Below are 26,507 nucleotides of genomic sequence, written 5' to 3' on the forward strand. Positions count from 1 at the left end.
ACTTTGTTCAATTCTGGAGTTGCACTGTAGGTTGGGGGTGGTCCTTTTTGCAGTTTTGAGATTTACTTAAGGGGGGAGCTGTGATTCAAAATCTATCTGCAGGTCCTGGTATTCGCTGACAGGTGTATGGATAATCTGAAACCTACTTCCTACTGCCTTGGAATCTGTCCGTGCAGTGGGGCTGTAGGTTTACTCCCTGAAATAAAGTGTGGTTAGCAGAGGGAAGAGGATGGAACAGACAGTGGGGGGATGACGGGGTGGAGAGAGAGAGAGGAGTAAGGGGGGAAAACAGGCGAGCGTACCAACAAATGGAGAGAGAGACCTAAACTGAAACAGATAAAAATAATAGACCACGGCTACAGACCAACCAACTCCCATACAAAAATAAAAATAAAAACCAACTCCCATACAAAAAAAAACCAAAACATACAATGATACTAACATACAAGCTAACATACAACCACCTTATTGGTGTGCTGTTCCTTTATATGGTTTACAGAGAGGAGAAAAGAGAAGAAAAGGAAGAGGAAAGGAAAAAAGAAAAGGAAAAAGGATCAAAACAGTGGGAATAGAATTAAGTTATTAAACTAACAGAACCAATCAAGTACATTCTGAGACTTTTCGTTTAAGTCCAATGTCCTTTCAGCTCTGATTTCTAGCTTTCTTTTCAAGCGGGTAAATTAGTTCTCAGTAAGGGTCAGTTGCCCCTGGCCTGCTGTGAAGGACAGTTCAGATCACCCTCAGTTCACCACTCAAATCTGGCCTGTGTCTGTTTTTCAAGCTTGTTTTTCCCATTTTGGTGTTGTTACCTCGAATTGCCAGCAGGTGGTGCTATCTTAGCTGCTCTCCCCAGAGGGGGTGGGGCTGGACAGGAACTGGGCAGAGGCTAGAGATGGAAGCCTGCCTCCAGGCACACGGGAGGAGGCCCACGCTGGCAGGACGGCAAGGTGGCAGCAGAGATAGCAGATCTTGCCTGCAGGGGCTTCAAGGACTGAAGTCGTGGATCGCGTCAGGCACAGGTGGTGCAATGTGCTATGGCTGCCACGGAGGCCATGCTGCTGTGTCTGCAGCTGCAGTGGCTGTCCAGACCACTGCAGTGGCTGTCCAGACTCCCAGCAGTGGCCACAGCCGAGCTCTGTGTGAAGAACAGGCTGCCAACGTTGGGATCTGCAGCCCCTGGGAAAAGAGCCAGAGACCCTCTGCATTCTCCTTTGCAGAAGGTTTCATAGACCAGGCTGCCCTGTCGCCATCTTGCCAGACGTACCTGATCTCTTTCATCTATCTCCATTTCTCCAGCACACAGCATATTCTATACAAATGTATGAATGAATGAAAGTGTGGTTCTCGATTTGAGTGACTTGATGTTTTTCTTGTCTTTTTTAAAGTAAATCTGAAATATTTTCTAAATCAATTACTCATCTTAGAGGAACTGTGTTATGTAGCTAATAGAGATTATTAACTCAGGTATACACATTCTATCTCTGCACTTTGTGTAGGTACAACAGGGAGCCAATATATTTTGAGTGTAGCAGACAGGTGCCTCTGGCCAGCTGACTGCATGAAAAAAAAAGGAGAATATGCCTTGCACCCAGTGATATCTGCAGTGTAGTCAAGCTTTGCTTCCAGGATCTACTCCAAACAGGATTGTAGCCACTTGGGTATAGATGAACCTCCCTGAATGTACCTCTAAGGGTAGAGCAGAGATGAGAGAGCCTTCTGAATCTCTACACCCTCATAGCAAGTTTAGATCAATTCTCATATTCTACCTTCACAAAGGAAGTCATTCCAGCTGCCTTGCATGATGCAGATTGTTGGGTCCTCTGAGCTCTAGGGAATTTAGTAACTTTCAAAAAAATTATAAACAACCTGTTTCCATGTCTAACACAATACGAAAGAGACTAATTCTTGGTTTGGTAGAATAATAATAAGTCCTCCCAAAGTTGTCCAGTCCACATCCCAATCTCCCCTCGCTTCAAACCTGTGAATATAATACCTTATAAGGCAGATATAGTTAAGATAAAGACCTTGAGATGGGGAGATTATCCTGGATGCTCTGAATGGGCACAATGGCATCACAAGAAATTGTGTAATGCAATACAACAGTCCTTGAAAAAATCAGAGAACCGGCCAGGTTCAGTGACTCAGCCTGTAATCCCAACACTTTGGGGGGGCCAGGCGAGTGGATTACCTGAGCTCGAGGGTTCCAGACCAGCCCGGGCAACTTGGCAAGACCTCGTCTCTATAATAAATAAAAAATTAGCCAGTCGTGGTAGTGGGTACCTGTAGTTCTGGCTACTTGGAAGGCTGAGGCAGAAAGATTGCAGAGCCCAGCAGTACAACGGGAGTGGCCATGAGTGTGCCATGGCATTTCAGCCTGGGCGACAGAGACTCCAACTCAAAAAAAAAAAAAATCAGAGAGCAAGAGGTGATGACAAAAGCAGAGTGTCAGAGTCAGACAGACTTGAAGAAACCCTGCTGGGGCTTTAAAAATAGCCAGGTGTGGTGGCTCAAGCCTATAATCCCAGTATATTGGGAGCTCAAGGTAAGAGGATTGCCTGAGCCTGCAGGTTCAAGACCGGCCTGAGCAACTTGGTGCGACCTCGTCTCTACAATAAATCAAAACATTAGCTGGGCATGGTAGTGCATGCCTGTAGTTCCAGCTACTTGGAAGGCTGAGGCAGAGGGATCGCCTGAGCCCAGCAGGTCAAGGCTGTGGTGCCTGGGAGCATACCACTGCACTCAGCCTGGGTGACAGAGTGAGATTCCAACTCAAAAAAAGAAAAAGAAAAGAAAAGAAATTTTAAAAAAGGAAGGAAGTCATAAGCCAAGGAAAGTGGCAGCTTTTAGAAGCTGGAAAAGGCAAGGCAACAGATTACCTCCCAGAGCCCCCATAAGGAACCATCCCTACCAACAATACCTTGACCTGAGCCCAGTGAGACTGATTTCAGGCTTCTAATCTCCAGATCTGTAGGATAATAACTGACACATTTGTTACAGCAACAATAGGAAACTAATAGAGTGAGAGTGGATGGTAAATATAAATCCCATCTTAGTTTTCATTTTCACTTACAAAGTAATATCGGTGTTTTAAAATCTTCCATGTGGTCCTAATAGAGATCATAAAAGTCCAAGCATTTTATTCAAAATTGGGCTGTCCCTCCTCAATTAGAACCCCTCACTCTATTATACACTCCACCCTCACAACTTCATAAACTAACTATCCAGCCCACTGCACATTCCAAATAACACATGGGGGATTATTGGAACAAAAATAATGAAGATAACAGTAGGTGACAACTAATGGCTGGACTTTGAGAAGAAGATAGAAAACTCCTTAAAAGACTCTAAAAGTAAACCCTTGGTGGGGACCCATGCTCAGGAATGTGACAACCACTGGAAGTATCATCGATTTACATCACAGCACATTGCTAATTGTTTGAATAGTGATCCAGAGATGTGGGAAAAAAGGTTAAATCATACAAAACACACCTCACTAGATGTAGGGAAATGTGCCCTACATTGAAGAGAACTATCCATCCAAAGAAGTTAAAATAAAAATGATTTGATGCTTAAAGGTGGATAATTTTCAGGAAAGATTTGGTTCTAACGATACTTATTAGTGTGGCAATTCCATTGACATCTATATCTTCTCATAAAAAATGACGATCGGATGTGGTTTTCTAGAGGATAATGAAGGATCCCTCCACGGCACTTGATTCCTATATTCTTCCTGGAAATTGGTGTGAAGTGATAGATGGATAGTTGATTGCAGCTAGAAAAAACTGCTCCTGTCTTCCTACCATCCTGCGAGAATAGCTGTCGGTTGAAAGAGGAATTCTCAGCAAGCTTCAGATCTAAGTGCTTACAATACAATTAAAGTCGTAGTTGACATTTAAACATTTTTCATTTTTAACCACTCTGTAAGCATTAACTAATTAAGTCTCATCAGGCGTTGATGTGAAAAAATTACCTTCAGTATTCTGCAGATGAAAATAATTCATGTGATACTTCTGAAAGTTCACCTAATGATAGGAAGGAGGCAACGTGTCTCCTGCCATGCCTGCTGCAGTATTTAAAAGCAGTGGTTCTCAAGAGGGACCTGGTGTTATTGAAAGACACCTATCTATCCAACCATACAAATAATGTTGATGAATACTGGTTCTTGCCATCCATGTAACAGTGAGTGCACACTCGTGTTATGTGCTAGACACATGTATGGCATATATCTTTAGTCTTCTCCTTAGCTGCTTCTACTCTTAGGTCAAGATTTATCATTTTCCATCTGGACTAAGGAAGTAGCCTCCTGATAGATCTGTTTTCTCCCTTGCCCCATCAACAATTTTTTTGTCACGGCATCCAGAATGACTTTGTAAAAACTTAAATCAGAACAATGCTACTCCTCTGCTTAAATCCCTCCTTGATTTCACACTATCCTTACTATAAGTTCTGTCTTCTTACCTTGACTTCTGTTATGAACTGATTATGTCTCCCTAAAATTCCTATGTTAAAACCTAAACCCCATTGTGAAGGTATTAGGAGATGGGGCCTTTGGGAGGAGGCGATTAGGGCATGAGAGTGGAGCCTTCAAGAACAGGATTAGTGCCTTCATGAAGAATCCAGAGAGCTTCCTTGCTTTCTTTTCTACCATGTGCTAAAACAACAAGGAGAAAGCAGTCTACAAACTGGAAGAGGGTCCTCTCCAGATCCCAGCCAGCTGGCACCCTGATCTTTGTGAGAAATAAATGTTTATTGTTTAAAAGCCACCCAGTCTATAGCACTTGTCAAAGCGGCCCCAAAGGACTACAGCAGCTTCAAAGCCCTGCAGTATGTGGTCCCTGCTACTCTTGAACACTGATACTCACTCATTATACTTAGCCACACTGGCCTCTTCCTCTTTTTTGAATGCCCCAGGCTTATTCTCACCTTCAGATCTTTGCACTTGCTACTCCTCTGATGTTCCCATGACAGCGTCTTCATGTCTCAGCTCAAATGTCACCTCCTCAGACCTCTATTGTCACAGCTCCTAACAATCCAATCTACAGAGACTGGGGAGCTAATATAAGTACCGTTATGATTAATAAAATACACATTAATTTGAAAATGTTGCCAAAGTCATTATAAATTTTGGTCATTTGGAAATTCTTTTTTCCAACTAACAGTGGTTCATGAAAGTGTTTGACATTAAAATTTGGTCACAATGCTTGAAAATTTATGAAAAAGATTAATTCCATCATGAAAGTAAAATAACCATTCAATGGGGGCAATTTATTTTTTTAAAAGCTACTTGATACACAAATGCCACTACTGTATGCTAAGTTATTCGCCCTACATTTATGGAACATGCTAACTGTAATGCTGTAAATATCCACTATAGACAGGCATTGATTGAAAGTAATTCCTTACCCTTCAACTATGGGAGAATCTGTTTTTCTAAGCTTCTCAAAGTCACATGAGACTCTGCATTTGTTCATCAAGATTTAAGAAAGCTTCATGACAACACAGAGAAGACCCATAAAGGAGAGGAAATTATTATCAGTCCCACTGCAGGCAATTTAACTATCAGTCAACTTGTGAAAGAGAATGTATCATTCTCTAAAATTTCCATTTGGGGAGCAAATAAGTTTATTTGTTATGTCAGTAAAATGTGAGACTGCAGCCTTATAAACTACAAAAAGATTTGATGGTCTCTGACAAAAAGTGAAAAAGATGTAGAGCGTTAAAGAAAATGATTTGAAAAGTCCCAAACTTAGGAGAAATGTATACTGTACAATAGGAAAATGATGGTCTTTCTAAGGCTGTAGGACCCTGTGACCCAATGGTATTATCGGTGGAGCACTTCAGTGCACTTGGGAGCAGGACCTGGAGAGGGTTGGGAAGAACTAGGGGGAAGAATGCAAAGGGCAGTTCAGGAAGTATAGAGGGGCAGGAATAATAAGAAGAGACTGGTTAATGCATGGGGAAAGGGTCAGTGAGAAATCTTGATATGAGAGGTGGACAAAGGATAGTTCAGAACAGGAATATGTACTGTGAGATGCTATACTGTTTGAAATACACCGAACATGTAATTTTTGTAATGATCCTTTAGCCTTCAATAGAGTCAGCTTTGTATAATTCTGTGTTAGTGTGGTTATGTGTAAGTTCAGGAAGGAACTAACTTTCACATCTGTTTAGCAAAAAAAGGGGGAAAGCGGCCATGAGAATATAAACCTTTAGACTTCTCCAGGGAGTTCAACCTAACCTGATACAGTTCTTACAGAGGTTGTGGAAGCACAGTGGCATCTGGGTTATGACTCCTTAGAAGCTTCCAGGGAGTTGTGGGTGGGAAGAAGTGGTGAAGGACTTATTTTAGTGTATCCTAATAATGAAGGTTGTTGGTGTAGCTGTGGGTAATATTTACCTGGGGAGCCATAGCTTTTATCTTATTGCTATACACATCTTCATTTGGAGGGCAGACTGTTTTCAGTGCCGCACACCAATACCAGAACACTTTTCATTCTAGTTTTATAAAATTCCTACCTGTGCATATGTTCAGGGATAATAGAAACATAAATTTAGTTTCACTGAAGGAAATTCCTAAAATGTGATAATGGCTTCACAAACATTTGAGAAATAACAGTAAATGGTGAGCAGAGAGATGTTAGTTTTTCAAGAAGTTATTGGAATTTTTGGTATGATGCCAAGCTCAGAGGAATATAAATGGCAGCTATGAAGTCATCATATTTTAAATTTGATACTATTATTACACATAGCACATTTTGATTTAAATAGAAAAAAAACAGATTTGAAGTAATCTGATTAAAAATTGGTCCTTGGGGCATCACCTGAAAATATTGAAACCCAAGTGTATGAGACGTGGGAAAGGGACTTCATCCCAGGCTTTAATCTGAATTTTGATTCTGCAAGCTATAGTGGTTCTTTATTAAGCCAGCTTGTTAACTTGAGGCTTGTAATATCTGCAGTTCTCAAAGAGTTTGTTTTATATACATTTCATATATTTTAAATGTGCCCTTTGAACACATTATCATGAAATGTTATATGAGAATGCCAGTCTCCTGATAAAAAGAAAAGAAGGTTTAAGTTTTGTGTTCCAGGAAGATATGACTCAGGGACTTGGAGAAAAATCTACTGAGCAAACGAATATAGATAGCTATGAAAGAACAAACTGCAATGTGTACTTGCCTCTAGGAAGAAATAATTCTACTTCCTATAGTATACAACGGCAATGATAATAAGCTGTTAAACTTTCTGGAAATACGCATTTAGTAAATTAGCATTGAAAGTAACCACCATTTATGTGGGGAAGGAAACCTCTTATTGGTTGAAATTTGCAGTGAGTCTTCATTATCTATCAACATTGAAAATTAGGGCTCTCTAGTCGGGCTCGGTGGCTCAGCCTGTCATCTCGCGCCTTTGGGAGGCTGAGGTGAGTGGATTGCCTGAGCCCGCGGGTTCGAGACCCGCCTGGGCAGGCGAGACCTCATCTCTACAATAAATCAAAAAATCAGCCGGGCGTGGTAGCGCACGCCTGTAATTCCGGCTACTCGGAAGGCTGAGGCGGAAGGATCGCCGGAGCCCAGCGGGTCGAGGCTGCGGTGGCCGGGAGCGGCCACTGCACTCCAGTCTGGGCGACCGAGTGAGACTCCAACTCAAAAAAAAAAGAAAAGAAAATTAGGGCTCTCTGCCCGACCACCGCCACCCCGTCATCATGGACACGAGCCGTGTGCACCCTATCATGCTGACCAGCGTCATCAAAGTGCTGGGCAGGACCAGTTCACAAGGAAATCACATGCAGGTGAGCAAGGAATTCATGGACGACACCAGCCGCTCCATCATCTGCAATGTGAAAGGCCCGGTGCACGAGGGCGACATGCTCACCCTGTTGGAGTCAGAGCGAGAGGCTTGGACACTGCACTGGGCTTGGCTGCTGGATCCTGGATGTTGGGGTCGACACTTGAGGGTGATCTGCGATTGTTAAATTAAGTCTTTGTGTGGTATGTCCAAAAAAAGAAAAAAGAAAGAAAGAAAATTAGGGCATATTACTGCTTTATTGAACTTAATAGTGCAACTTTCTAGAAACATTCAGTTAGCAAAGGTAGCACATATGTGGTGCTGGGGAAATTGATTTAAGGGGAAGACGAAGGGAGAAAGAGAAGTGACTCTGTTGCTTTCCTTGCCTCTCTCCTCCCTCCTACCATCTCTGTCCCTTTCTCACAGTTAGTTCCATTTATCCTGGTTAATTGAACACACACACACACACACACACACACACACACGGCATTAACTCAGTCTAGAAAAGCTCAGGCCAAAGATTTCCTGAAAGCTCTATTCAGGTTGAAACTCTTTCTATCTCATACCCATGGAGTCTTAGGTTATGAAAACAGTTGCAAACAAATGTGCAACTCATTCAAATGAATTGTCACTCCCAAATGGAGGAGGTCAGTGATTTTTCAGGAATGGATTTGCATTTGACTAGACAGCACGCTCTAGCCACCAATGAGTCACACAAACAGCTTGTACATGGTTGATAAAGGACAGCACTGATGGTCCCCAGGTTTGGATTGGACACTTCTGCAGGCATCATCACACTCACCATCATTACTCAAGATCCAACCCCTCTTTCATTGCAAAGACATCAGAGTAGTTTAAAAAGAACCACCATTTATATGGAAAATGAAACTTACATGTTTGTTGGAATTTGAAATGAGTCATCATTATCTATCAACATTGAAAATTAGGGTATGCTGCTGCTTTACTGAGCCTGACAGTATATTAACAGTGGAAAAAGAAGCAAGTTATTTGTATCACTGAAGTATGGTTAATGCAGTCGGCACATGCTTTTTCAGACACTTGCTGCAAGCCAATGCTTTTGGGCTTCAGATTCTGATAAGGATAATTATTAAATTTTAAAACCTACTATGTGCCAGATACACTAAATGGCATTTGGTATACATGATCTTATAAAATCACTATATCCTTTCTTTGGGATTGATATGTTATTCTCACATCAGAAATTAGAAAACTGAAGCTCAAGGATGCTAAGTACCTGGCCCTGGTCAGGACACTAGTAGATGCCAGAGCAGGTGGGTTTCACTCTTCAATCAGATCTTCCCTGTATATGATGTCCCCCCATGGAAAAGGAAGGAATGGTGACCAAAAACTGTGGAATAGTCAAGATATTTGCCACCAGTCAGGGAGTGAAGTGGGGGTAGCATTTGTTTTGCTATAGATAAAGAATTGGCTTAATAGGAAACCCAAGGTAGAGGAAAAGATTTTCACCAGATGGAAAAATGTTAAGAGTCTATTTAATAGTTTTGTAAGTGATTTGAATCAGAGAGTACACAGTGAGATCTCCAAAATTAAAGATGGAAGTGAAATGTCAAACTGATAGGGATAAACCCCAGTAAGATCTCATGAGGTTTCATGAGTGGGTAGAGAAATAGCAAATGAGCTCTAGCGTGGGCAAGTGTAAGGCAATATAGTCAGAGAAAATAATATAAACTTTGCTTATGACATCTCTTGGTTTCAACACAGGAAAAAGAGCTTGAAATCATTATAAAATATTTTAAATATATATGTATATTATATTTTTTAAATGCTTTAGATTCTTATTTTTTGAGCTTTACATGGAATCCAGGAGAAATATTAATTGTTACTAACCCCATTTTATAGAGAATATAGAAACCCAGGTTGTATCAGTGACTTTTCAAATCATTCTGGTAATCAGTAAAGTAACTATCTAGAAACCAGTAACACAGAATCACACTCCACTCCATTCTTCCTCCTGTAGGTTCCTCTGTAAGGTGAGAAAGCCAGTAGTTTCAGGTCATTATCAGGAGACATTATCTTAGCTTTACTATATCAAGGTCTAGATCTCAGGCTTTGGTGTCAGTCATATCTGGATTTGAATCCTATTTTGCTACTTGCCAGAATACCTGTATAAAATAGGTTATTTATATTCTAGAGCGTGTTGATTTCCTCTCATATAGAATGGTGATACAGAATAGTACCTGCCTCACAGATGTGCTTCAGGGACTAAATGAGGTAGGATTAAATGAAGTAAGATATGAAAAGACTTAGAATAATGCCCGGCATGTACATGTTCAATGAATGTTAATTTTATTATTTAAATGGACAGAATGATGCAGTAAATTCAGACTTTAAAGTGCCCTCTGTGTTCCAAACATACAGAGATGATTGATAAAATAATAAAAGTAAAAAGCAAATAAGATTAGCTGACTTTAAATTCCATACAAACTTCTCCCTAGGCCAGAAATGGAACAATAATGCAAAACAGAGGTGGGCCTGCTACTTCTGGGACTGAAAGCAGGCAGGAGTAGGTGAAGTCTAGTTCCTTTAGAGTAAGGGAAAATAAAATCCTTCACCTGAGGTGAGGGACCAAGGCCAGGTTCAATGCTTGAAGCCTGGGGCTGAATGGCACGAACCCATCTTTTAGGAAAGGAAGCTGTAACAACTGCTGCCAACCAGCTACAACTTTAAGAAAGTCATAGACACAGACACAGTGGGATAACAAGAAGCCTCATAAAGTCTTATGTTGACTGGGAGATGGAAAGAGAGATAACATTACTGAACAGCAGATTTGGATAATATGAGACCCAATTCTGGGCTGTGGGTCAAGCAGGTTGATAAGGGCAACCTCCAAACTTCTAGATGGGAATCTGGATCACAGAGGAAGAGAGAAACCAAAACAAGACAACCAAACTAAATACCTCAAAATGATCCTGTAAATCTATTGCTATTAGAGGCATTTTGGCTTGTAAAAGTCACCAAGACATTTGATGCTAAGAAAGAAAGCAAAATAGGCAATTAACATGAATTACATCCAGAAGTTAATTCTATTATTAATTCTGAGAAACATGTTAGCACAGGTATGTTTAGCATGCTTAAACAGATAAATACAAGCATCATATTTATAAAAGAACAAAATATTGCAAAACAAAAGCAGAAATGAAACTTTGGAAATAAAAAGTGGTCTTAAAATGTTTAAAATTTAATAAACAATTTAAACAATAGGCTGGACACAAATGAAGAATAGTGCTGAAGAATTACCATGGAATGCAGCATAGAAAGACCAGAGTAAAACATGAAAAAGGGATTCAGGCATGGTGAATAGACTGATAGGCTCCACCAAATGTCAGTTGAAATTTCAGAAGAGAAACTAGAGGGAATGGCAGATAAACAATGTTAAAAGAGATGATGACTAAAAACTTTCCAAACTTGAAGAAAAACATGTATCCTAAAAATGAAAGTATCTAGCAACTGCTAATAAAGGTAAACTAAATTAAGTCTATAACTTGACATGTCAGAGTGAAAATGTAAAGGATAAGAAATAAAGCGAAAATCATGGAAACCACCAGGGGAAAAGACAGGTTATTGGCAAAGATATGCCACTAAGAGAGATTTCTCATGAACAGATGTCAAACAAGAGTGAATTTAAAGCATCAAACTAGTAATGGACATGATTTTTATAGTCTTGCATTTTATACCCATCTAAATTATCACTCAAATAGAGGCATTTTCAGACATATAATAAAGACAGTTTGCCAAGCACAGACTTTCACTGTTAAAAGATGTATCTCATCAAAAAGAAGGGACATCTATATGATAGGAAAAAACCCAATAAATACAGGAATTAATAAAAATATGCTAGTAAATATAATTGGAAATAGATTATAAAATGCACATACTAACTCAGGCATATGATATTAGTAAACCCCAACTCTGATTAGCTAAATATGTTGCATTTATAGTTTGGTATGTATGTTATATATTTAAGATAATTACAAAATACATGAATCTACACATAGGATAAAATCACACAGAACTAAATGCACACACAATAAAGTACATGTAAAACAGATGAAATCTGCATGAGGTCACAGGATTTTATCAATGTTTGATCTTCTGGTTGTGATACTGTACTATAGTTATGAAAGATGTTATTGAGGAAAAATAGGTGAAGTGTTTACAGGAGCTGTCTATATTGTTTCTTACTAGTACATGTAAATATACAATTATCGCTAAACAAAAAGTTAAAATATAAATATAATCTCTAGCTTCCCAATTTTCCACTGAAGACAAAAAATAAGGATATAGAAAATCCTATCAATTCAACAGAAGATAGGAAGGGGGAAATAAAGAAGCAGATTTTAAAAAGGATAATCAAAAGACCCACACATAATGATGGATTGCATTTCTTCATTAACTTAAGTAAAAGTCTATTGGAATGAATAAAAACAAAGTTTAACCATATGTTGCTACAAAAGACACATATAAAAATGAAACAGATATATAGGAATAAAGAAAAAGATAACACTAGGCAAATATTTATTAACCAAATTTTAAAAGCTAGTTTAGCAGGACTAATGTGATGCAAATAGAATTTCTGGGGAAAAATGTTAACAAGACAAAACATCAGTAAAATATGTAATCAGAGAAAAAGCTATATAAATTAGGGATGAAAGATATAAAGATAGAAATGAGGGCTGAAAGAAAGTCATGATTTGCATTTATAAAACTATGTCCGTGGAGTTTATTTTTATTCGATTCAATATAGTTTATTAAATCTTATTGGAACAGTCCCTTGAAATTTTAAAGTCTAGACTTACAATGAAGTTTTGTTTTATATATAGAGTTAAAACTTGGCTGATGTGGTTCATCTTGGCTAAAAAAATTAATATGATCTCAAAGAGTTTAGTAAGATAAATGAAATACAAAGCCAAGTTTGGTAGCAAAGAATTTTTTTGTATCTATTCTTAACATTCAGGGTTAGAATTAAAGAGGGCAACCAAGCTCTTCCATAAAATATCTATTTCTTCCAGTGTCTGAGGCAGTAGGTTGTTCTGGATTACTTTCCTGATGAAAGATGGACATTTCTTACGTCATCCAGTGGGATGTACAATGAAAGCTATGTGAACTGTAGAGATTTTTTTCAATGTGACCTTGCTAAGGTCTGAATGTTTGTGCTCCTCTCCCCAAATTATTATGCTGAAATCCTAACCCCCAAGTTGGCAATAAAGGATGTGATGCTTTTGTTAAGTAATTGCATCATGAGGGCAGAGCTCTTGGGCTCAGGATTGGTGCCTTTAGAAAAGAGACTCCAAAGAGCTAGATTGCCTCTTTTGCTGTGTGACGTTACAACGAAAAGACTGCTTTTGCAAAGTGGTACCTCACCAGACACTAACTCAGTCTTTCGGCACCTTGATCTTGGACTTCCCACCCTCCAGAACTGTGAAAAATAAATTTCTATTGTTTATAATTTATGGTATTCTATTGTAGGGGTCCAAACAGACTAAAACAGACCTCTTGGTATTGCTATTAATGCTCACTGATATTTCATTCAGAACTCCACGAACCTGGCTGTCTCTCTGAGAGGCTGAATTCTGAAAGCTCCACCAGCTCTAGATCAAGAACAAACATTCTGGGGTCAGGGTAGTAGATCTTTTGGAATATGAATTAGTACAATCATGTGAAGTATAATAATCACCCCTCATGAAGCTCAGTCAGCGACCTCTTTGACCCAAAAGGGAAATAAGATTACTGTGCACCTTCTCTCATCAGACTTACACTCAACCTGGACAGTTTTTGTACTTTTGTAAAAATTATCATTGTGTATGAGTCCTAGCAACGAGGTACTTAAAGCCCTTTAGAGTGGGTCTTTCCATTCATTCGCTTTAAAAAATCAACTTTATCAGGATGAATAAGAACCCTTAACAGGTCCTCATCTGTGACTCTTGTCCCTGAGGTAGGTACAGAGATTAGGCTGGAAAGGAGGGAGTGACAGAGCTTTGGAAAAAGAGGGCGGGTTGTGCAGTTGTGTGTCTGTACACACACATACACGAATACACACACATACCCCACATGCAGTACACATACCAGAAAAAGCTTGCTTTAAAAGACAAAATAAATTGGCTTGCAACAAGCTCTCAATTGTTTTAAGCTTGTGGGTCATCAGACCTGTACATCCGCTGGCACATCTTTCTTAGGTCCTCCACAACGTGGAGCAAAGGGTTTTAATGGAGTAACGGATACAAAAGAATGTAGGCCATGCAGAAGAGAAATCTTCAGGTGATTGACCAGTTCAGATGCTGGTATATTTCTCATTTGATGCTTATCTCAATAAAATCTCATGCCTTGCAGGTGCTAGTTGAATGATCTTTCAGGGCATAACAGTCTATAACTCTAGTGTTCTGGCTCTCTTAGTGCAATCACATTAGCCTGGTGGGCTAATGAAATTCAAGCAGTTTTTGCAAATGTAGTACTGAAAGTGGATGTATTTTATTAACTGGTTGACTGGCTTTATATTTGTATATACTTTTTTCTTTCTGTAATGCTTTAAAGATAATTCTTAGTGCCTCATGTCACTTTTCAAAGTCTCAGCCTCATGTTTCTAAAAGAAGTACACACACGTGCTGTACAAACCCATCTTCCTCTGCAGTTTTCATACTTGATTTTTGGATATCCACAAAGGGATAACCTTAGAATCAATGGTGTGCCTGAGCTCAGAAGAGCTGGTTTGGGACATCTTTTTCCAATTTTACCTTTAGTGGTGCTACACTGGGAACTTGAAATCAGCCATGATGAGAGTATTTACACCATGGAAATTGGCACACACTATAGACCAGGGCTTTTTCCTCCCTTGAAAAGCAAGCCAGCTGTTAAATATTTGCCGGCATGCCACTACTCAAAATCATCTTAGTCCACAGTTAATTTCCCCCCCAGAAAACCTTCCAAAGTCTGAAGCAGGGTCATCTCTGAGACTGCTCTGCTTGCTGTGCACAATCTGACTAGAAAATAATGACACTACTCATACTCAGTGGCTTGTAGACATTAATGATTCTTTTAGCATAAGACTAAATTCCATGCTTTCTCTTTCAAGTTTATTATGAACACAGTTATGCCTTGCCATTAGAGTATCTTTTTTTAAAAAAATCCCAACAAAAATATGTCCTTTGGATGAAGTTCTTGAATGTCTTATATTGTAAAATATTGGCTTCTATAATAAATCAAAAATGAGCTGGGCGTGGTAGCGCGTGCCTGCAGTTCCAGCTACTTGGAAGGCTGAGGCGGAAGGATCCCCGGAGCCCAGCAGGTCGAGGCTGCGGTGGCCGGGAGCGGCCACTGCACTCCAGTCTGGGCGACAGAGTGAGACTCCAACTCAAAAAAAAAAAAATACCAAATTGTAATTATTCTTGCCAAACATGCATTTCCTGTCAATCAAGGGATAAAATATTTCACAAGTATTTACCACATGTAAGACATGGTGATAGGCAATATGCTAACTACAGAGAATAATTGTCAAACCCCAAATTATTATCTTCAGGATGTGTGTAATTTAGGAAGAGGAAAAACATGCACACGTAAAAGTCATATAAAGCATTTCCTTAACAATATATAATTTGAATGTATCCATGCTGTATTGTTTTTACTTTAAGGTCAGTCTCAGTACGTTGTTGCATCAAAATGCACACATACACACAACCTATTGAAGAGCCTCGTTAACGGTTTCTGAAGGGTGAATACCAGAAGACAAAGGCAGGAGCTTCATTTCAAAACATCCAGTAAAGCTTTCTAAAAATCCTCTCTGAATTTTTTTTCCCCCAAATTATTTCTCCCTGGTATCCACCTGGTCTCTCCTCCTCCTGTTTCTTCTGTCTCTTTCTTTGCCCTCCTCTGTCATGCCACATGTGGGCTCTGTGCTCCCAATTCTTCAGATGTTCCTGAGAGTTTGGCAAAACAAGGATCTGTGGGGGGACCCACCCTCAACAAATGGTGAAAAAGGAAAAGATAGTAAATTAATCGGATATCATGGGCTTCTGCCCCAAATAAAAGCTAACGATTCAAGAAATATAGTAAAGAATATTCTAAATTAGAGATAAAGAGTTGTGAGTTGTGAAATCAGAGAGGGATAGATCATGAGAAGAACTTTTTTGGAGGGGATGGAGAAGCTTTAAGAAGAAAGAAGTGGTAGGTGAGTAAATGGCCTTCTGACAAAGAGAAGGGCAGTGGGGTAACAATTCCATGGCTTCTTCATCTATAGGACTACCTGGAAAGTCATGGAGGTAGGCTCACGGAAATTGAGGAAAGTGATGTTCCCAGTAAGTGCAGACAACCATATCTTGCTTGTTCACCTTATCACGTCCTTCAGCATCCTCAAAATGACCCTTAGTCCACAGGCCCATTTTTCCTCCCTCCAAAGAGGAGGAGGAGGAGTCTCAGGTCTGTGTGTCAGGTAGACCGAGTGAAGTGTAGATAGATTTTAGTACCTTTCCAAGGTCATGCTGCAAACAGCCTAGAAGTAGGTCATTCCAAAGATATTTGGATCTTAACCACTGTGCTGTGTCTGTATGTAATGGGAGAGATTTTCCAAATAATTGTGAGACATCAATGCATTCCAAAAAGAACAAAACCTGAGTTTCCTTTTTGCTGCATGCAACTTTACACATGAAACCCAGTAACCAAGTGGGGAGTGGTACTGTCATGCCGTTTGGGTCACAAAACGTTGGCCAGCAGACTCACTAGCCTTTAAAAAATATTTCTGTACCAATGCGCCAAAACATTTTTAGGATAGTTTTACCCTCTTCCTGTCAATACAGACTCAAATGACTTTGGTGTAGGGAGACAATTTGGCAGTGAAATATATTGTCAGCAGCTTTGCAAAGTTCCTGGCTCGAGAATTTTCAGCTTCTTCCTCCAGCCTGGTTGGTAAGTTCAGAAATCTCCTTCCATCTTTATGAATCATTATTAAAACTCAAAGTTACCTCAGGGATTTTCACACTTTCCCATGTCCTTCCAATGATCGAGCTGTCAGCAGGGGACATGGGGAGCCCAAAGTCTTATGCAATCGCTGTGTGAAGTCTTTAAACTAACAGCAACCCGATTTTCTTCATTTTCAGGCCTGAGCAACTATATTAATCTAAACAGCTCCTTTCCCAATCACCTAACAAGTACTCCCACTCTTCTGACAGTATCAACGGCACTTGAGTCATTTCGCTGAATCTCATTAGGGCTTCAAGGATATGTCTTTAGCTTCTGGACAATTTTTTCCACCATCATCAGTAGCTCCTTCTGGCCACACGACCCTGAGTGAGTTAATTAACTCCTTCCTGAACTTCAGTATTTTCATCTCCAAGTCAAGCTATTACGTATTTCATGTCTCCGCAAGCTGTTCTGAACATCCAGACTAGCTAATATGTAAGAAATTACTTGGAAACTCAGAAGCTCCGTACCAGGCATTTCCAACCTGGGAATGTGGGCAGCTCTACAAAATCTCTTAATATCATGTGTCTTTTAGCATTTAACTTTTTTGTGACCCAATGTGTAGTTCCATTTTTGACGTTCACTATCAAGCTTTATTCATGACAATGCTTTTTGGCAGCATGTACACTTGTGAGCAGCTATTTTCAGTTATGAAGCACACAAACAGCCAAGTTCAAACAAACATTTCTGATGAGCACCTTGAGAACTCACTAAGAATTGTGACCACTTCCATTGAACCAGACATTGACAGATTAGTGTTACAAAAACAAAGTGAAATTTCCCACTAGTTTTATGTTGTTCTCATTTTTCTAAACCCTACAATAAAATATTCAAAAAGAAGTCTATACACACACACACACACACACACACACACACACACATATACATGCATACTAACTATATTATGCAATTCATGTGCAGCCCAAGATAATTCCTCTTTACTCGATGTGGTTCAGGAAAGTCAAAAGGTTGGACACCCCTACTCTATACAAAATCTTAACTTACGTTCTCTTGGCTGATGAGAAAATCAAGATTGCAGTTGAGTCTTGAGTTTCATACGCTGGTACCAAAAACCAACACTGAAGTTTAATTCTGATATCTATTCTGTAGCATTTCTAGGACATTAGTTCGTTTTAGGGGTTTCTTAAGTTGGTTATTTGTTTCATTCAGGTTTCTAATATGTTACTCCTAATCCAAGTCACATTGTAGACATGGCGTGTCATTATGCTTTTTTGGAAATATAAAATATGGAGGGGGCAGGAATAAATCATTCCCCATAGGGATCACCCAGAAAAAAGAAACACATCTTGAGAACATACAAACAAATTTTAAAATAACTCAAGTGGCTGGCAGCAATCCTTCTTCGCTTCTTTAGTTTCGCTTGTTTCTCAACCATCAGTAAGTTCTTTCTAACTCTTACCTGGGTACCTCTCCCTTTCTATCCTCTTTTTCCTGATTCTGCATCACATAAGCCTAAGAACCAGGCTAGTAAAGCAGAGCTCTCCTGAGCACTGGGGTGAGCCTGAGTGGACAAAGTTAGGAGGTAAGAGGGACACCGGCGACATTCAGAACATTCGGAGTTTTGATCCATCACAGATATCAAGATACAGCAAGAATTCTCACTTGAATTGCTTCAGGATTTAGCCATGTCTGAATGTGTCTAGAATCTTGGAGAAGGACTACTTAGGGTTTATTCATATGCGGAATCAAGGATAACCTTAAAGAGGAAGAGAGCAGGGCACATTTGATTGAGGCCACTGGCAGGGTTTAGAGGGGTGGAGGATTCTGAACAGGGTGAGATATCACCTTTTGCATTGTCACCTGGTTCAGGTCCTGTGGACTCACATCAGAAACGTGGAGAGAAGAGCAGATGCCAGTGAGACGTTGGAAGAGGATCAGGTCTGGTGCCAGCAGTTCCTGCTCCGACAGGAGTTGCCTCTTCAGCAGGGGTAGATGTCAGCATGTTCATGCAGATCTTGGATGGTACTAGCCGTGGTTGGTGGCCTGCAACTTTGGCAAGAACTGGAAACATAACTGATGGCTTTAGGGTCAGCAATAGTGGAGGCTAAGAACAGAGAGGAACCAAATGGCCGGTGTCCCAGAACAGAACTGACCAGAGCAGACTAGACAAGAGACTCACTGGGAATGCCCAGGAAAGCTCCAGATGACAGGAGAAGGATGGAGACCCCTGAGTAATTCACTATTTCTGCCTCTCAGCCTTATTCATCTCTCTTTAATGAGTATCTCTGTAGACGGTAACATCAGTATGAGTACCTCAAATACTCTGTTTTTATCTCAGGTTCAGCCTGGGTAAATGACACACAGTTAATTAGCATGAAAAAGCTTCAGAATTAGGAAAAAAACTTTAAAAAATTAGATAACTCTCCAAAGGAAAACATAGGTTAGAGACCGTGTTAAACCATCACATAATATGTAGCAGATACAACCCACGGACACATGATCTAGCTTAAGTTTTACTATTTCTTGCTCCGTGTGGCCTCAGTTCCCTTACTTCGTTCCCTTACTTGTGAAGTAAGGGATTGATATCAACAATGCAGAACGTCCTTTCAGCTCTGAGGGTCTACCTTCACGGAATCCGCAGCATAGCCAGCTGCGTGATAGACTCAGGGCAGGCGGTTGTCTGCATAGCAAATAATCAAATGGTAAAGATCCAATTTTTTTCAAAAAAGGTGCCTGTAGTTCAGGAGCAATTCAAGAACTTGGGGAACAATGGCTTATATGTTGGATGAACTCCAGAGAAGGCACACAGCAGGATTTTGATGTGGTGGACACGTCCCTCTGGGGCTTATGCCACAGCTTGTCCCCTGCATGGTCACTCTCACAGTGGGACCCAAAGCTCTGCCCACTGAATCTGATCTGTAGATGCTGTGAAGCCCAAGGGCATGTACCTGTGTGTGCCTGTGAGCCAGCATACGTATGTATTTCCAATTAGAAAAGTGTCGTCTATTAAAGTTCAATTAAGAAATCTTGTAGAATACAGAAAAGTACATCAAAAAAGGTAAATGATCCACAATCCCATTGCTAATAGGTAAAACTTATTAACATTTTGGCTAGCTCCTTTACTGTCTTTTCCTATATAGATTAAAAATATTACTAAATTACCATATACCATGCCGCCTAACTTTTTCTTCATACTATTATATGACAGAAAATGATAAGGCTACTTAGTATCTTTTTTTTACATAAATGCATCATGATTAACTTGAATGTTCTTTATTAGGATTCTTCTATGAAGACACATTTGTGCAGAAAATCTTGGCCCATATTTCTGATTGTTTCCTTAGGGTAGATTCTTAGGTCATGCACATTTTAGAAGTCCGTGGTGTACTCTTTTTATGCTCCCAGTGAATGTTAGTTGACTGCAATGCTCTATGGTGTCCTGGGCCCTGTGGCTAGAAAGGAAGGACGCAGGACTTCTCAGCCTCTCTTGCTAGTAGGTCTGCAGGGGTTGGAAGGTTAGAAGGGATTACAATCGGGTGCCTCACCCTGTTGTATGAGATGTGGGAAAATCTCTGGTGCTGTAAAACAAGGAGACCAGAACACCTGGCCCTGATGTTGGTTGTCTCGATGCTGCTAAAGGAGGAACTTCCAAGCTGAGGCCCACAGAGAGTATCCAGGAGCACAAGGGGGTGGGAGACGAAATGGCATTTAGGCAGTAGAAATGGGATATACAAAGATTTCTGGAATGCCAGGCACAGTGGCTCACACTTGTAATCCCAGCACTTTGGGAGTCTGAGGCAAGAGGATTGCTTGAGCCCAGGAGTTCAACACCAGCCTGTGCAACATAGCAAGACCTTGTCTCTACAAAAAAAATTTAAAAAGTAGCCAGCTATGGTGGCATGCACCTGTAGTCCCAGCTACTTGGGAGGCTGAGATGGAAGGGTCACTTGAGCCCAGGAAATCAAGGTTGTGGTGAGCAGTGATTCTGCCACTGCACTCCGCACTCCAGCCTGGGCTACAGAGTGAGATCCTCACTCCAAAAAAAGAGAAAGATTTTTGGAGACAAGATAGGGTCATTCAAGTTACTAAAATCTACTGAAAGGAGCACAATAATACTAAATGATAAGACATTTTAAAAAAAAGTTTGCAGAGATAGACAAGGCCTTATTCCCAGCATCTTCCAAGGCATTTGAGGAGTTTGGTCATTATCTTGGGGGCAATGAGGAGGCAATGAAATTTTTTCCCTAGGAGAGGGACGTGATCAAATCTGCATCGGATAAAAGTCACTTTGGCTGCTTATCTGAGGAGGAAGAATGATGGAGACAGGGAGGTCAGCTGGGAGGCTGTAAAAGTCATCTAGGTAAGAAACACTGTCATTTACATAGAGGAATGGCAGTAAAGGTGGAGGGGGACAGTTCCCAGGTTATTTAGGAAGCAAAATCAATTGGATTCAGTCACTGATTAGATCGGGGAAAGCAGATAAGCGAGCAATCAGAGGGCGCTCAGCTTGTCTCATGCATGTGATGGGTGGATGGTGGACCCAGTTGGGCAGAGATAGTATGGGGGTACAGGAGCTGGCTAGGGGGTGCGAAGAGCAGGTGCTGGGTGAGTTGCGTTTCACTTTGACTCTACTAAATTTGAAGAGGAAATAACAAGTGGAAACACAGTGAGCTCTTATGTCTACAGGTCTGGAACTGGGGGAGGAGCTCTAAGCTAAGGACAACAGGTTCAGGGGTCATTGATCTACACTAAGATGGAACAAGGACAGCAGTTGTAACTTGGGACCCCAACCTAGAAAGGAGGACAAGCAGCGCCAGCAAGAGAGACAACAATTATGTTCTTCAGAACTCTCCACAGGAAATGATGTTCTGATAAGTTAGTTGGGGTGAGGAGATGAGGCTTTTCAGGACCCCCAAATGATCACTAGTCTGCTTCTAAGAGGGTTTCTGGTCAGTTGTAGGGGTTTTAGTTTTTCTGTGTGGGCTACATAGGCTTTGGCTTTACATACATGTTGAGAAATTATTTAGAGATTATTTCCTTGGAAGGTTGCCAAATGATTGACCCTCCTGCAGCCCATGCCTCAGACTCACCCAGTCACAGGGGTCACTGAGATGGCCTGTGAGATAATAAAGGACCAGGGAGACTGGCAGATGCAGGCAGAGAAAGAGAGACTCGTTTAAAGAGTGGTCGGCCATGGAGGAAGGCTGAGTGAGGCCACAAAAGTCCAGGGCATGAAGGAATTAAAGTAAGGGGCTGGTTATCAGTGCGCAATGCAGCTGGCTAACCAAGAAAATGTTGACAGAAACGTTTGCATGAGGTTTGACAAGGAGCTCACCCCTTATCTTGGTAGCACAGATTCTGTGGAATTTGGGGAAAGACGCCATCATGCTGGGCATTGACTTGTATCATTGGTGGTCAGGAAAGAGAGGCAAAGAGATTGACGGTCTTTCAAGAGGTTTGGCCTTCTAAAGGGGAGAGGACAGAGTGCGAGTGAGCCTGCACACCATCCACTGAGGCACAGATACATGGCCCTGGGCCTTCAGCAGCCGTGTGATATCTGCAGCTACGATCCCACGCACCTGCTGCCTGGGCCCACGACTGACCACATGTTCAACCCCTTTATTAAAGATGGACTGAGGGGTTCTTGATTGGCAGGAGGTGCAGTGTGCAGACAAGAAGTTCTGCAGGCCAGTTCTCAAAGCCAGCATCTGGAGGCTCGGTCACATGAGCCTCCTGTGGGAGGGAAGATGCAGGGAATGGAAGTCACTGCAGTTGTTCCCCAAGGTCATGGGCACTATTGCTCTTGGCGGAGGCACCTGGGATGCATCTCTCTCCACTTTGTCATTTGGTCCTTTAGAAATTGTTAAATGAGCTCCCAGGTCTGTAATCCCAGAACTTTAGGAGGCCAAGCCAGAGGATTGCCTGAGCCCAGGGGTTTGAGACCAGCCTGGGCAACTTGGTGAGACCTCATCTCTACAATAAATCAAAAAATTGGAGCTGGACTCAGTGGTTCAGCCTGTAATCCTGTGCCTTTGGGAGACTGAGGTGAGTGGATTGCCTGAGCTCGCGGGTTCGAGACCCGCCTGGGCAGCGAGACCTCATCTCTACAATAAATCAAAAAATCAGCCGTGCGTGGTAGCGCATGCCTGTAGTTCCCGCTACTTGGAAGGCTGAGGCGGAAGGATCGCCAGAGCCCAACGGGTCGAGGCTGCGGTGGCCGGGAGCGGCCACTGCACTCCAGTCTGGGCGACAGAGTGAGACTCCAACTCAAAAAAAAAAATAAATAAATCAAAAAATTACCAGGGCGTGGTGGTGCACACCTATAGTTCCAGCTATGTGGAAGGCTGAAGCGGAAGGATCACCTGAGCCCAGAAGTTGAGGTTGCGGTGGCTGTGAGCATGCCAATGCGCTCCAGCCTGGGAGACAGAGTGAGACTCCAACTCAAAAAAAAAAAAGAGCTCCCACCTTGTTCCATTCACTGTTGTTCCTTCTGAGCTCAACCTGGAGTCATCTGGGAATGTAATTTGAAGAGTTGTGTTAAGAAGGAACAACAGGAGAGGAGAGCCCAGCTGGACTAAGACTCACAAGGTGTGCAGGCAGGTGTGCTGGAGTATGAGAGATGGCTTGCCCAGGGCCTGGTCACCTGACGGTGGACAAGTTATCTCACAGAGCCTAACACCACATCTAGCACATCCTGAGCCCTCAGCCTATGTTTTGCAATCAAGGAATACACCTGGATATCTTTTCCATACCCAAACCCTGGACTATTCATGGGCTGTGCACTTCTTGGGGAGTTGGATGGCACCATCCACATCCTTTTCTTCCTCTCCCTGTGTTCCATAAACGTATGGTTCAGGGAGACCTTGCTGGGCAAGTGCGATGGTTTGAATATTTGCATCTCTCCAAAATTCATGCGGATACTTAATCCCCCTTGTGGTGGTATTAAAAGGTGGGATCTTTGGGGACATGATTAAGTCATGAGGGCTCCGCCCCTCGTGAATGAGATTAACACCTGTATAAAAGGGACTTCAAAGAGCAGCCTGGCTCTTCCATCCCTACTGCCATAGCACTTGTCCTTTCTTGCCTCTTCACCCATGTGAGGGTAGCAAGAAGGCACAAGTCCTCACAGATGCTGAATCTCCTGGTACCTTGACCTTGGGCTTCTCAGCCTTCAGAACTGTGAGAGATACCTTTCTATTCTTTATAAATTACTCAATTTGTGGTATAGCCACACAAAAAGGCTGACACAATGAGGTTGGACGTGCACTGTGTGACGTGTCTTTATAAAGTTTGCTCTGTGCAAGACTGACAAGCCCCATGGGGTTTGTTAGCAACAGCTGGGCCAGATCATTAGGGAGAAAACTGGAAATGCAGAATGGGGCAAATGTGGCTATTTTTCTCAGGGTACTTTTCAGCACCACTTAGCTGCCGTGCTAACAGTGTAGCGGTGAGCTGTGTGGGCTGTCCAGTCAGAATACTTGGATTTGAATTCTGCTCTCTACCTGTGCGACCTGGGGCCAGTGACACAAACTGTCCTGACCAAGTTCCCCATCTGCAAAATGCAAATAGTGAAAGCACCTTCTGCACAGAGTTGCTGTAAGAACTTTGAGTCAATGAGCAAAAGGGCTGCTGTATTTTTATTATTGCCAAGTCCTGTAAGCAGCAGTGACAGCAGCCACTAGCCTTGCACTCCAACTGGGAACCTTCAAGAGAAGGCAGTTGATCCTATAAAACTCCAGGAGGTCACGTCTCTGACTTCCAGCTCTGCCATCTACACAGCCAAACCTTTCCACAGAACTCTCATCCTGCAACATTAAAATGCTGCCTCCACAGAGGGGGCCCTCCCCAGGCACAAGGCAGATGGTGGCTCTGTTCCACGTGGTCCTCACTGCAGTGCAATGATGATGCCCTAGCTGAACAAGGGAGATCAGTGCTCAGAGAAGGAGCCAGAGGCTCTGCCAGGTCTCATTTGCAGGAGGAAGGAACTGAAAGGAGAAGGGAGATGGGGGAGGAGCTCCCTCCCTTCCTTCTTCCACCTTGGCATTCACAGAGCTGGCTTTGCCGGCTGCATTTGAACACTAGCCTGCTATGAGCACTGGGTCCATGCAGTGTTAAGCAAGTGTTTCATAAGGCATGAGGTGATTTCACCTGTTCTTCTCCCATCTTGGAAGCTGGGAGATGGGCTAGATATGCAGAGAAAAGAGCACTGGTCTTAAACCTGCTTCACTGCTCAAAGACCAAGAAGGAAAAAAAGTGGAAAGGAAAAGAGAGATTATTGTCTCCTTTGTTTTCCTTAAAAAAAATACAAAAGGAACTCGAAACCAAAGTTCAGACAACATCGTATGGTTTCTTCATTTCCATATAGAAACATTTTGAATAAAAAGTTCTGTTTTCTGGGGCTTTCCATTCTCCAGTAGCAGTAAGCAGTTGTCATTTCTGGAAATAAGGAAGGCAGGACACAGGGGGGGTTAATCTGCCTGATGTCGCCTTTCCAGGGATGACACTGTGAAGCTCCTTGGCTTCTGCATCCAGTGAGGGTTAGGGTTAGGGCTAGGGCTAGGGTTAGAGTTAGCCCAACAGAACTTTCTGTGATGATAGAAACCTTCTCTAATCTGGGCAGCACGTACAGCAGCCACATGCCACGTGTGGCTATTGAGAACTGGAGGTGGGGCTGCCGTGACTGAGGAACCGGGCTAATGTCACCACAAATTTAATGGTAAATAGCCACATGTGGTCAGTGGCTATGGTATTGGCTGCTACTGGAGATTTCAGACACCAGTATCAAAACCAACTACAAGTAGCATCCACACATGTTGACTGAATGTGTCACCCATATAGGAGAAAAAGGAAGAGGCTAGATGTTCAGAGGAGCAATTGTTCCCTTCCATGGCAACTGTTTAAGTGACAAGAATGCTTTTTGGGTCATCTAGATAACCACCTGCTGTTTCATCTTTCAGCTGTGGGAACAGCCGTCTACTTTTTGAAAAGGAGTGAGGTCAAGACCACATTAAAAAATATATGCTATCCCCTAGGGTAGTTAATGTGTCTGTCTAGAAACTCTTCCTTCAAGTCCAGAATCATAGGGTTAGATAACAATTTCTTCTAGAATTCTGATGTGATGACCAAGGGCTTTGTTCAGATCTCAGATTCACGAGTCACCTTGAGTCCTAAGGGATGCAGTAGGGTGGACCTGATATGTTGAGGTGAACCCGGGACTGGTCCCGAAGCTGCTGTTCATGGTTAGTGTAGTCCAGAAAGGAGATACCCACACAGCCACACGTGTGGCTGTGTGGCCGCGGTCCTGGCTGACGGTCTTTGGAAGCAGGAGAGGCTCAGTCGGTGTCCTGGGCCAAAAGGCCAAAGAAAGTCTTGAGGAGAGATGAGATTGCCAGTGAAGATGAGCCCGTGGGAAACCAAGTTCTGAAGAGAAGTGAGCAGGCGGCCACGAGCATGGCCGCCACTGTAGCAGGAAGTCTCCAAGTGAAGGGTGAACACAACAATGGAGCAGGAAGTTCATGCAGAGAGTGGGCAGAGAGCCCCCAAGACTAATGGGCAAGAATAACTTCAGACCCAAGAAAAGGGAGGAAAACTCAACAGGACTCAGACCTGGACATGGGAAATAGAGGGTCGTCCTGGCTGTGGAGGGACTGGCGGTTGGTAACGATGGTGTATGCTGGGAGTTTTGCATGCATTATAAAGACTATGTGGTGGAGAATATGATTGCCATTTTATGAATGAATGAGCTGGAGACTTAGCGTGCTTGAGAGAGT

At 42.0% G+C, this 26,507-nt stretch overlaps 1 pseudogene; it reads left to right on the forward strand.

Moving 5' to 3' along the window:
• Positions 1–7,705: 7,705 nt before the first annotated feature.
• Positions 7,706–7,975, forward strand: LOC103249970 (annotated as a pseudogene).
• Positions 7,976–26,507: the final 18,532 nt, after the last annotated feature.

This window comes from Carlito syrichta, unplaced genomic scaffold (assembly GCF_000164805.1).
Source record: "Carlito syrichta isolate Samal-C Ts95f unplaced genomic scaffold, Tarsius_syrichta-2.0.1 Scaffold47312, whole genome shotgun sequence".
NCBI lineage: Eukaryota > Metazoa > Chordata > Mammalia > Primates > Tarsiidae > Carlito > Carlito syrichta.